This window comes from Hyla sarda, chromosome 1 (genome assembly GCF_029499605.1).
Source record: "Hyla sarda isolate aHylSar1 chromosome 1, aHylSar1.hap1, whole genome shotgun sequence".
Classification (NCBI taxonomy): Eukaryota; Metazoa; Chordata; class Amphibia; order Anura; family Hylidae; genus Hyla; species Hyla sarda.
In genome coordinates this window covers 558,468,881-558,481,379 of record NC_079189.1, presented here as the reverse complement: position 1 = coordinate 558,481,379, position 12,499 = coordinate 558,468,881, and positions in this window count along the sequence as shown.

The window sequence follows — 12,499 nt, the reverse complement described above, 5'->3', positions numbered from 1 at the left end:
TCATATAGAAAGCCTGTGAGTCCTGCTTGCTCCACCCACTCTTATAGAAAGCCTGTGAGTCCTGCTTCCTCCACCCACTCATATAGAAAGCCTGTGAGTCCTGCTTGCTCCACCTACTCATATAGAAAGCCTGTGAGCCCTGGTATGGGCAGAGGAGGAGGACACACAGGATTTTCTTGAGCAGGACACCAGGCAGAATCACATAAAACTATGTATCCCCAAGTTCAGCATCTTCACCTCTACCCTATGCTGCACTCAGATGTTACACTTGACAGATCTGCTTTAAATCATAGGTATATAATACAATTCTGACACCATTATGCATTTGTTAAGGCTGACTGAACACTTACTTCCTCTTAGTGGCTGTCCTCTGGTATGTTTGTTTAGTTGCACAACTCACACCATACACTCTACTATCTAGGGGATAGTAGAGTGTATTTGTGGGGTGTCCCAGTACGGGATGCTGTCCTGTGGGCTAAAGCTTGCTTCAGGTATCTCTGCTGTTACTGTTCTGGGCCCACTGCTCCATCTTATATTTTGTTATATTTCACAATCTTGTGTTATATTGTGATAAGTTATGTTACTGTACCTTTAACCCATTCCCGCTACAGGACGTATGCATACGTCCCAACACCCAACATGTTCGCGAGTTGGGACGTATGCATATGTCCTGCAGATCTCCTGATCTACCGCGAGCAGCTCAGGAGATTGGTTGCGGAACTTGGCTGTCAAGCACAGCTGGGGTCCCGCAGCAGCTGCCGGGGCCGTGATCACGCTGGTCCCAGCCACATTAACCCCATAGATGCCGTGATCAATCCTGATCACGGCATCTATTGTGTTGAGATGGGGAGGGTGCTCCCCCTGTTCACCAATGGTGGTGCCGCGATATGATCGCAGGTCGCCGTTGGTTGTTATGGCAGCAGGAGGCCAGCTGATGGCCTCCTGTCTGCTGTCGGACATATTGGGCTAAGACAAACATGTAAGACTCCATTTTGTCTTGGACATGTCATCTCTATATGAAGTTTAAACTGCTCATTCAGAGATCACTTTAAATTGTGTAACCTGGAATATGCTGACATCAATTCCAGCATATTCCCAATTCTCCAATAACAAAAGGCCAATAATGAGAAAATTCCAAGACAATCTAAATGTTATGGCCAAATCTCACGGTAAATGAGACCAAGTGGCCGCTTTGGCCTAACAAAGCCAAAATATGACACTTGTTGACATACTGGTAGATGTCCCATATCTCAATTATATCTGTGTGGTCACTTGTAATTTTCTTGTAGATGGGTATTGCAGAGCGCCAGGGGAATTTGCACTGCCTGGGGAGGCCATTTATACCCATTGGTTAAGAAGTCCATACCACAGGATCTACTTGATTGACAGCAAGAGATCATAAAAGCACCTGGGGACAGGCAGTAAGGGCGGTTGATGGGACCAGAGGACACCAGAAGATGTCATGAGGTATTAAGACGTCTCCATCTGCCCTAAGGGGGGGCACGTGCCTGAGAGACCGTCCCAGGTGCTGCTGTGTGTTCTGGAAAGATACTCGATAACATTATAGTTACGTATTATGTCTTTTCCTCTTTTCTTTGTTGCTATATACAATAGCTACTTTGTTACATGCAACTGATAACAACAAGTTAACTTCTTAGATGGTGAGAATTAGAGTTAAGACATGGATGTCATTGTGGCAATTGAGATAGCGAATAGATCTATTAAATCTCCAGGTGAGATTGTAGTAGGTTTTAGTATATAGCGATCATCCAACTTTCTTCTGCAGAAAAAGGGGGCATGGCCAATGCATTACCATTAGTGAACATTTAGCATAGTTGCCGATCCTTTGCTTCCTTTTTAGTCATAAATAAAAATATATCCACGGAGTTCCTCGTAGGAGCTCCTATCAAATTTAGTACATATATATAAATTATGCTGTATCTAAATTGTTGTTCCATTGTGTGTAGTTAGGCAGATGGGCTCGTGTTAACGTTTGTGTGACTTATATCCAGGGGTCAAGTCCTGTGCAGTAACTCCATCCCCATGCATTCCTGCAGGACTTGAGCCCTGCTTATATCCCCAATAGTTTTAACGATTGTGTCACTTGTATTTCCTATATCTAAAGAGTAGGGGATGTCCATTCTGTATTCATCTTGGTATAATATTCTCTCGGGGAGTGATGCCATAGATTTAATTTGCTGAGTGTGTGGTTACTGATGTATGTACAACAGTTACTTGTAGCTATTGTAATTCTGTAGCCTCTATATAGCCGCTATCTGCCTAAGCTTAGCGTGCTGCTATACATTTCTTATTTTACACTCTTCATATGTGTAGTCATTGCACTTATATATTAAATAACACTTAAATAATGTTCTATATGTGTCATATTCTTTTTAGATACATATATGTATAACCTTTGTCTTTATATACTCATTTTGTTTATAAATCATAACCAATAAATCTGCATAGTTAATAATACCTGTGTGTTATTTCATGATATTGCAAAACATACCGCCATAGCGTAAATCAATAAGCTTTTAAAGGGTTAGTCCAGTGGTGAATCCCCTATGTCTCTGTACAGGGCCCCGACTCTCCGACCAGATAGCGGGTGTCGAACCCCGCACGAAGCGGCGGCCGACACGCCCCCTCAATACATCTCAATGGCAGAGCCGGAGATTGCCGAAGGCAGCGCTTCCGCTCTGCCATAGAGTTGTATTGAGGGGGCGTGTCGGCCGCTGCTTCGTGCGGAGGTCGAAACGCCCCCTTCCCGCGGGCTCTCGGGGCTCCGTACAGGAGATCGCAGGGGGCCCCAGCGGTCGGACCCCCCTTGATCTGCAACTTATCCCCTATCCTTAAGATAGGGGATAAATTGTTCACCACTGAGTCACCACTGGACTACTCCTTTAAATATTCTGGGTAGATAGTCAGGCCCAGAGATATGAATTGCATTATAGATATTTTAGCAATTCTTAAGATCATATATTAAATTACTGGTGACTGCAGGTCATGATGTCAATGACGTAATGACCGCCCGCCATAGCGGGGTAGACATAACATTCGTATGGGGGTCATCCTGTGGGGGAAACTAATCCTATGTTAAGGGAGTTGCCCACAGGGATGATTTACATATGAATAGTGGTCTCACTGTGCATAATCTCCTCCCACAAATTTAAGGAGGTCCGCAAGTGGGTCACCATGGTGTGTGATCAATCAGACTGACATATTTGATAGGTCCTACCGAGATCAGATAATACTGACATTATTTAGTAGTTCCACCATAGATCAGATCAATAATACTGACACTGCCTGCTACGGAAGCCAGTGAGATCCAGCCATAGGCTGTAGTGTGTGCAGCTCATTAGTTTATACTGTGCTGCAGTACAAATGTATTGCAGCATAGTATAACCTGTGAAAAGTGAAAAATAAAATAATAAAAAAGGTTCTTCAATAAATGTATGTGTGTGTAAAAAAAGAAAATAAATGCCCCTTTCCCAATAAAAGCCCTATATTATACCCAAATCATATACATACTAGGTATTGCCACATCTGTAATGACGTGTACTATAAAGCTATAATGTAAATTATCTCGCACGGTGAACGCTGTAAAAAAACAACAACAACAAAGCGCAAAATTCACCAATTTTGATACAAATAGCGGAATAAAAAAGATCAAAAGGTAGCATGCATCGCAAAAATGATACCAATAAAAAGTACAGCTTGTCCCGCAAAAAATAAGCCCTCATTCAATGGAGTCGGACAAAAAATTTAAAAGTTACAGCTGTCGGAAAATGATAACACAAAAAAGGGGAAAAAAAATTTGCTCAGAAAAGGAAAAAGAACATATAAAGCTGTATAAAATGGGTATCGCCATAATCGTACCGACCCACAGAATAAATATAACATCACTTTTACCGCACAGAAAAATAAAAAAACGCCAGAAATTTTCCAGTTTTTCACTATATTTTGGAGTTTTTCATCTAAAATGCTGCATGTGTCAACAAAAATGCACTTATATGTTAATATGTTCCGCTCAGAAAAAATGTTCTAAAATGATTACCATTTAAAGAGACATGTCACATTTTTTATAAAAAAAAAGAGCTTGGTCATTAAGGTAAAAAATGGTCCATCCTTAAGGGAATGTGGCAGAGTGAAGCAGGTGACCCTGATGCCCCAATGGGAGCCCCCCAATTAGCCCCTATTTCAGGGGTCTTTTTAAACAGACCGTTTGAGGGCCCTCAGACCGTTGGAGGGCCGGACTATAGTTAAAAAAAAAAACTATGAACAAATTACTATGCACACTTATCTTATTAGTGGACTACCCCTTTAAGTATGCAGCACAGTTCCCCCCACATTAGGTAGGCAGCATAGTGCCCCCACATTAGGTTGGCAGTATAGATGCCCCCCACATTAGGTTGTAGTTCCCCCACATTAGGTTGGCAGTATAGTTCCCCCACATTAGGTTGTAGTTCCCCCACATTAGGTTGGCAGTATAGTTACCCCACATTAGGTTGTAGTTCCCCCACATTAGGTTTGCAGTATAGTTCCCCCACATTAGGTTGGCAGTATAGTTCCCTTACATTAGGTTGCAGTTCCCCCACATTAGGGTTGGCAGTATAGTTCCCCCGCAATAGGGTTGGCAGTATAGTTCCCCCACATTAAGTTGGCAGTATAATTCCCCCCACATTAGGTTGTCAGTATAGTTCCCCCCCACATTAGGTTGTCAGTATAGCTCCCCCACATTAGGTTGGCAGTATAGTTCCCCCACATTAGGTTGGCAGTATAGTTCCCCCCACATTAGGTTGGCAGTATAGTTCCCCCCACACTAGGTTTGCAGTATAGTTCCCCCCACATTAGGTTGTAGTTCCCTTACATTAGGGGGGCAGTATAGTTCCCCCCCACATTAGGTTGGCAGTATAGTTCCCCCACATTAGGTTGTAGTTTCCTTACATAAGGTTTGCAGTATAGTTCCCCCCACATTAGGTTGGCAGTATAGTTCCCCCAAATTAGGTTGGCAGTATTATTTCCCCACATTTAGCTGGCAGTATAGTCCCTCCACATTTAGTTGCCAGTATAGTTCCACCACATTAGGTTGTAGTTCCCTTATATTAGGTTGGCAGTATAGTTCCCCCCACATTAGGTTGGCAGTATAGTTCCCCCACATTAGGTTGTAGTTCCCTTACATTAGGTTGGCAGTATAGTTCCCCCCACACTAGGTTTGCAGTATAGTTCCCCCCACATTAGGTTGTAGTTCCCTTACATTAGGGGGGCAGTATAGTTCCCCCCCACATAAGGTTGGCAGTATAGTTCCCCCACATTAGGTTGGCAGTATTATTCCCCCACATTTAGCTGGCAGTATAGTCCCTCCACATTTAGTTGCCAGTATAGTTCCACCACATTAGGTTGTAGTTCCCTTATATTAGGTTGGCAGTATAGTTCCCCCCACATTAGGTTGGCAGTATAGTTCCCCCACATTAGGTTGTAGTTCCCTTACATTAGGTTGGCAGTATAGTTCCCCCCACATTAGGTTGGCAGTATAGTACCCCCACATTAGGTTGGCAGTATAGTTCCCCCACATTTAGTTGGCAGTATAGTTCCCCCCACATTAGGTTGTAGTTCCCTTATATTAGGTTGGCAGTATAGTTCCCCCCACATTAGGTTGGCAGTATAGTTCCCCCACATTAGGTTGGCAGTATAATTCCCCCACATTTAGTTGGCAGTATAGTTCCCCCACATTAGGTTGTAGTTCCCTTATATTAGGTTGGCAGTATAGTTCCCCCACATTAGGTTGTAGTTCCCTTACATTAGGTTGGCAGTATAGTTCCCCCCACATTAGGTTGTCAGTATAGTTCCTCCACATTTAGTTGGCAGTATAGTTCCCCCACATTTAGTTGGCAATATAGTTCCCCCACATTTAGTTGGCAGTATAGTTCCCCCACACTAAGTTGGCAGTCAGTTTATGGCTGGAGGCTGTATGCCTGTGTTTTCATGCCCCACTTCATTGTTCCGACCACCGCTCCTCCGGTCTGGCCTAGGAGTAGGTCTTGGGACTGGAGGAGCGGTGGTCGGAGCACCGAAGCTGATGTGCGGCTGGTAACACTTACCAAGCTGACCAGCGCACGTCCTGCTCACTGCTCCGCTCCTCCATGCTCCGTTGCTATGGGAGCACGCACAGGACGTCAGTGACGTCCCTGCGGGCACTACCTCCCGGCGGTCCTTGCATTTTTAAAGTAAACGCGGGGCTGCAGAGAGTTAACAGGGCATCCCTGTGTCCCAAAAACGTCTTTCAGGACACAGGGACATCCATAGGCAGCAGCGGCAAAAAAAAACGGCGGGCCGGATAAATGTCCTCGGCGGGCCGCATGGTGCCCGCGGGCCATAGTTTGAGGACCCCTGCCCTATGTAGTGTAGGGGAGGAGCAGTTAAAGGGGTTCTCCGGTGCTTAGACATTGTATCCCCTATCCAAAGGATAGGGGATAAGATGCCTGATCGCGGGAGTCCTGCCGCTGGGGACCCCTGTGATCTTGCACGCGGCACCCTGTTTATAATCAGTCCCCGGAGCGTGTTCGTCCCAAGCGGCGGGACTCCCGCGATCAGGCATCTTATCCCCTATCCTTTGGACCCCTTTAAAGTCATTCTAGTTAGGAGAAGAGAGTTAGGAGCAGTACAGCCTAGTCAGTGCTGTGTGGAACAGTGTGGAGAATTCTGAGGAGGCCTAAGGAGAATAAATCCAAAATTTGCAGCAACACAAATCTCAGGAAAACCCCAACCCGGAGGTGAAGTTCAAGCCTGGCGGTGCAACGCTCTAGTGGAAAATAATCTTCAATCAGTCGGTCAGTCTCATCCAGCATGGGCTGTCATTAATCTCAAATCTGCAGTTGCAGCAACTACAAGTCCTAGCAAGGCAACAGGCTTCCTGAGTTAATTCTGCACCTACCTCTGAATTAATCTGTACTGGGAGGACTTCAACAGTAATTCCTGCCTCAGTAAAAGATAGTTTTCCCTAAACTGGCATTGCCTTCATGCCTGGCCCAGGAGAGCTATCTCATCCTTGGGACATTGTGGTTAACATGCCCTGGCATCACAAACTGACATATTACATCATTCCCCCACCCCTGACACCACATTTGGAGCCCACCTTAATCTCCCTTTTACTGTGTACCAGGGTCAGCTGACCTATTTACAGGACTGTCTTAATCAGGCCTATTCCTAAGTGCCTAGTTTAGTACGGTGTCTTATCTACCCTTGTCCAGGGCACCAGCACCTTACTCTCTCCTTTTGCAGTCAAGATCTGGCATTTTACCACTCTTGCAGGAGGTGATGTGGTGCACCAGTATCACCGTGCATGCCTTTTTGCCAGCAGAACACCCCTTAGGGTCTATTCCCCCACCTGCATGCTTACAGGTATTTGGAAGCACAAAATGGAAGCACTTTACTGTCTTGCAGCTCCTGTAAATGCCATGCAGAATACTTCAATATATACATGAATAAAGTCAGGACACAAAAAATGTGTCACCAGATTTATGCTGTATTACTTAAGGTGACAGGGAATCTGAGAAGGATGCTATATTACTATGCCGTATAACTGAAATCCCTGTAAATCACCACTGACTACTGAGAGGGCACACGCTCAATAATCCATGATATTCATGAGCTGCCACTTTGGCCGTCCCACCCATCAGTGATTGACGGCGTTCTATGCACGGCTTTGACAGAACTCTGCCAATCACTGACATTTGGGCAGGCCGGAGCCGCAGCACATGGTCATTGGTTAAGGTCAAGCCCTGGGTCCGTGTCAGATGCGGTTACATCCTGTGGTTAAGAGTGAGTTGGAACCTTTGGTTGTTACATATATGGTAATATCCATGACCTTGTCAGTACAAAAGTCAGTGAGATGCCAAATACAATCCTTGTGGACCATTCTGCAGCATGGTACTTGTCACAAGTATAATTGATGGCTCTATAAAACAGGGGTGCATGGAAGTGAAAATACATGCTAGTGATATGTGTGCAAGGAAAAGTCCCTCTATAGTTACACATGTTCAAATAGAGTCACCTGCACAATGACCATTATCCAGACCCATACCTTAAGCAAATACATTTATCCATTAAAGTCTATCCACTTTTTAAAAAAATATCTAATCTAGGATATATTTTCTAAATCTTTTTTTTTTTTTTTTATAATATAGTAAACACACAGACAGTGCACAACCAACTCTCACCTCCCTAATGTTATTCTTGCACAGATAGCCTGGAATCCCAGCCACTATTCCACATGCATAGTTTTTCCAAAAGGAGAGATCCACCAAAAGGGAAACTCAGTAAAACTTTTGTTTACTGAACATCTTTTAAAACATGTACATCAATGCACACAAGAACCATTATTAGACAGGTTTTAGTCAATGCATGACCTTAATCATAGACTACCCATGATTAAGGTCATGCACTGACCGAAACGCGTCGGCTTTTAGTCCTTGTGTCCATGGATGTACATGTTTTTAAAAGATTTTTAATAAACTGAAGTTTTACTGAAGTGTTTTTTTTTTGTTGTTTTGTGTTTTTTAATCCCATCAGTCCCATAAATCAATGATTTAAACCCACAAGTTAGTCAGAGGCACCATAAGGTTTGTATCCCATAACTATAAAAAGCTACAGCTAAATATGAAAATATTGTGTGAAAATAACATTAAAACAAAAGCACATAAAGCATTGAATTTGACCTGCTTGACAGGACAGAAATATAACAACCTGCCCTTTGGACAACATCCAGTCCCACATAATTGTGAAATTCCACATAGAACTATTTGAGGCATGCCTTTCAATGCTGGAGAGTTGTGCTCTGTTGCCTGTTTTTCTCCTGAGAACATCAAGGGTGAAAAAAATATATATATTGCAACTTAACAAAAGCTTTTAAATAACAGGATACTGTTGGTGAGAAATCCCCAATCTTCCTGTAAATTCACGTCACCGGATTCTCAGGAGACAAAGGTGCGTGAACTGCTCGCTAAATAATTGGGATATAATAGAAGACCTTGCAACATTGTTTACAGCAAAACAATAAAAACTAATTGTTCCTTGTGGAGCAAATAAGCAAATAATAGAAGCAGATATCAATATAATCAGGAAGTGACGTCATGTCTGAGCTGCTTACTGGGAACCCTCTTGATTTGCGCAGACTGTCATATTGTGGCTTCTTAGGAAGAAAAATCGGAATTATCTGCATCCTTCTCTCTTCTATGTCAATATCATGTTGTCCTACAGACAGGAAATATTCCTTTCAGACATTCCTTAAAGGGGTTATCCAGGAAAAAACTTTTTTTTTAAATAAATATATATCAACTGGCTCCAGAAAGTTAAAGGGGTATTCCAGGGAAAAACTTTTTTCTATATATCAACTGGCTCCAGAAAGTTAAACAGATTTGTTTGAACATGTGCTGCACTCTTCCCCACCCCCTCAGCCCAAACCTATATAGGTGGTAATTAGCCACACTAGGGCCATTTCACTCCTAGCAGCCTCCCAGTCTGACTGGGAGCACAAGGTAAGTGAGCCATTACACCTTGTTCACACTGGTGTGGTGCGGGGCGGCGTCCGTTGCTGCCGTGGCGCTGTGTCTGCGGGCGGGTGCGACCCATGGACTGGTTTGAGAGGCATTGGGGCCGCTCTGCCAGTGGGTCGCTCCTCCCCCCCCCCCCCCCCGTGGGCATCTGTGTTGCGGCGGTGGTGGTCGCCGCCCGGTGCTGCGCCATTTTATGCTAGGGACGTTAGGGACCCACTCTGGATAGGTGGCCTTGACGTGGCGAGTGGGCTTGTACTTTTTGATCAAAAATGTATACTAACAACTTGTTAGTTTTTGATATTGTGCTGAGAAGCAGTCAGATCATTACACAAGATTGTAGATGTGCGCTATGTCTGTATTCTACTCGAATTCAGATTTGTAAATTACTTCTATTAAAAAATCTTAATCCTTTCAGTACTTATGACCTTCTGAATTAAAGGGGTATTCCAGGCCAAAACTTTTTTATATATATCAACTGGCTCCGGAAAGTTAAACAGATTTGTAAATTACTTCAATAAAAAAATCTGAATCCTTGCAATAGTTATTAGCTTCTGAAGTTGAGTTGCTGTTTTCTGTCTAACTGCTTTCTGATGACTCACGTCCCGGGAGTTGTGCAGTTCCTATGGGAATATTCTCCCATCATGCACAGCTCCCGGGACGTGACATCATCATTGAGCAGTTAGACACAAAACTTCAGAAGCTAATAACTATTGGAAGGATTAAGATTTTTTAATAGTAGTAATTTACAAATCTGTTTAACTTTCCGGAGCCAGTTGATATTAAAAAAAAAAAAAGTTTTTGCCTGGAATACCCCTTTAAGGTTGTTCTTTTCTGTTTAAGTGCTCTCTGATGACACCTGTCCAGTTTAGAAGCAAATCCCCATAGCAAACCTCTTCTAAACTGGGCGGTTCCCGAGACAGGTGTCATCACAGAGGACTTAGACAGAAAAGAACAACCTTAACTTCAGAAGATCATAAGTACTGAAAGGATTAAGATTTTGTAATAGAAGTAATTTACAAATCTGTTGAACTTTCTGGAGCCAGTTGATATATAAAAAAAAGTTTTTCCTGGAATACCCCTTTAAACGGATTTGTAAATTACTACTATTAAAAAATCTTAATCCTTTCAGTACTTATAAGCTGCTGAAGTTGAGTTGTTATTTTCTGTCTAAGTTCTCTCTGATGACACGTGTTTCGGGAACCGCCAAGTTTAGAAGCAAATTCCCATAGCAAACTTCGTCTAAACTGGGCGGTTCCTGAGACACGTGTCATCAGAGAGCACTTAGACAAACAGAAAAGAACAACCTTAACTTCAGAAGCTCATAATGTACTGAAAGTATTAGGATTTTTTAATAGAAGTAATTTACAAATCTGTTTAGCTTTCTGGAGCCAGTTGATATATATAAAAAAGTTTTTTCCTGGAATGCCCCTTTAAATGGAAATGAACATTACATAGAGATGTGTGGTGACAGCATGTGTCATTGTCATGAACATTTAATCTGATTTATTTCATTACAGTACAGTATGAAGTAGAGAGATGTTACAGCTCTTTCTAACTCTAAATACATTACCAGAAACCCATGTAATTTGGTAAAATAATATAGGAGCAGTCCCCATCATGTTCTCTGTAAATGTTCAGACCCGTAACCCCCGGTCCCCAAAAATCCATTTAGTGTAAAACATTAGCTAGAAGTTGGAGGGATAGTTCTTCTGCAGTTTCTGTATCGTTATCTAAGACACGTAATGTGATGGTGGCTCCTCTCTCTTTTACTCTTCCTTGTAGCTGCAGGCTGTATTAGGACCACGGTGTGTGGGGATACTATTATGGGGGTAACTACTTGTGAGGGCGCTACTATGGAGGTAACTACTGTGTGGAGACTAATATGAGGGTAATTACTCTTTCCGGACACAATTATAGGGGTAACTACTGTGAGGGTGCTATTATAGGGGTAACTACTGTTCGAGGACACTATTATAGGGGTAACTACTGTTTGAGGACACTATTGTGGGGGTAACTACTTGTGAGGGCACTACTATGGAGGTAACTACTGTGTGGAGACCCTGTGTGAGGGGACTAATATGAGGGTAATTACTCTTTCCGGACACAATTATAGGGGTAACTACTGTTTGAGGACACTATTATAGGGGGAAACTACTGTTTGAGGACACTATTATAGGGGTAACTACTGTTTGAGGACACTACTATAGGGGTAACTACTGTTTGAGGGTGCTATTATAGGAGTAACTACTGTGTTAGACCACTATTATGGGCTTAACTACTGTGTGAGGGCACTATCAGAGAGGCATACTACTGTATTGTAGGGAATATTAGGGGGTAACTACTGTGTGGGGGCACTATTATGGGCTTAACTACTGTGTGAGGGCACTATCAGAGAGGCATAATACTGTATTGTAGGGAATATTAGGGGGTAACTACTGTGTGGGGGCACTATCAGAGAGGCATACTACTGTATTGTAGGGAATATTAGGGGTAACTACTGTGTGAGGGGACTATCAGAGAGGCATACTACTGTATTGTAGGGAATATTAGGGGGTAACTACTGTGTGGGGGCACTATCAGAGAGGCATACTACTGTATTGTAGGGAATATTAGGGGGTAACTACTGTGTGAGGGCACTATCAGAGAGCCATACTACTGTATTGTAGGGAATATTAGGGGGTAACTACTGTGTGGGGGCACTATCAGAGAGCCATACTACTGTATTGTAGGGAATATTAGGGGGTAACTACTGTGTGGGGGCACTATTAGGGGTTAGCTATTGTGTGGGGCACTATAAGGGGGTAACTACTGCGTGGGGCACTGTTAGGGAGATAACTACTGTGGGGGTACAGTGTTTGAGAGGTACTATTATTGTGTAGGACACTATACATAGGAAGCGTAATTGTAGAGAGCCTAAAGGGGTACTCCGGTGGAAATTATTATTA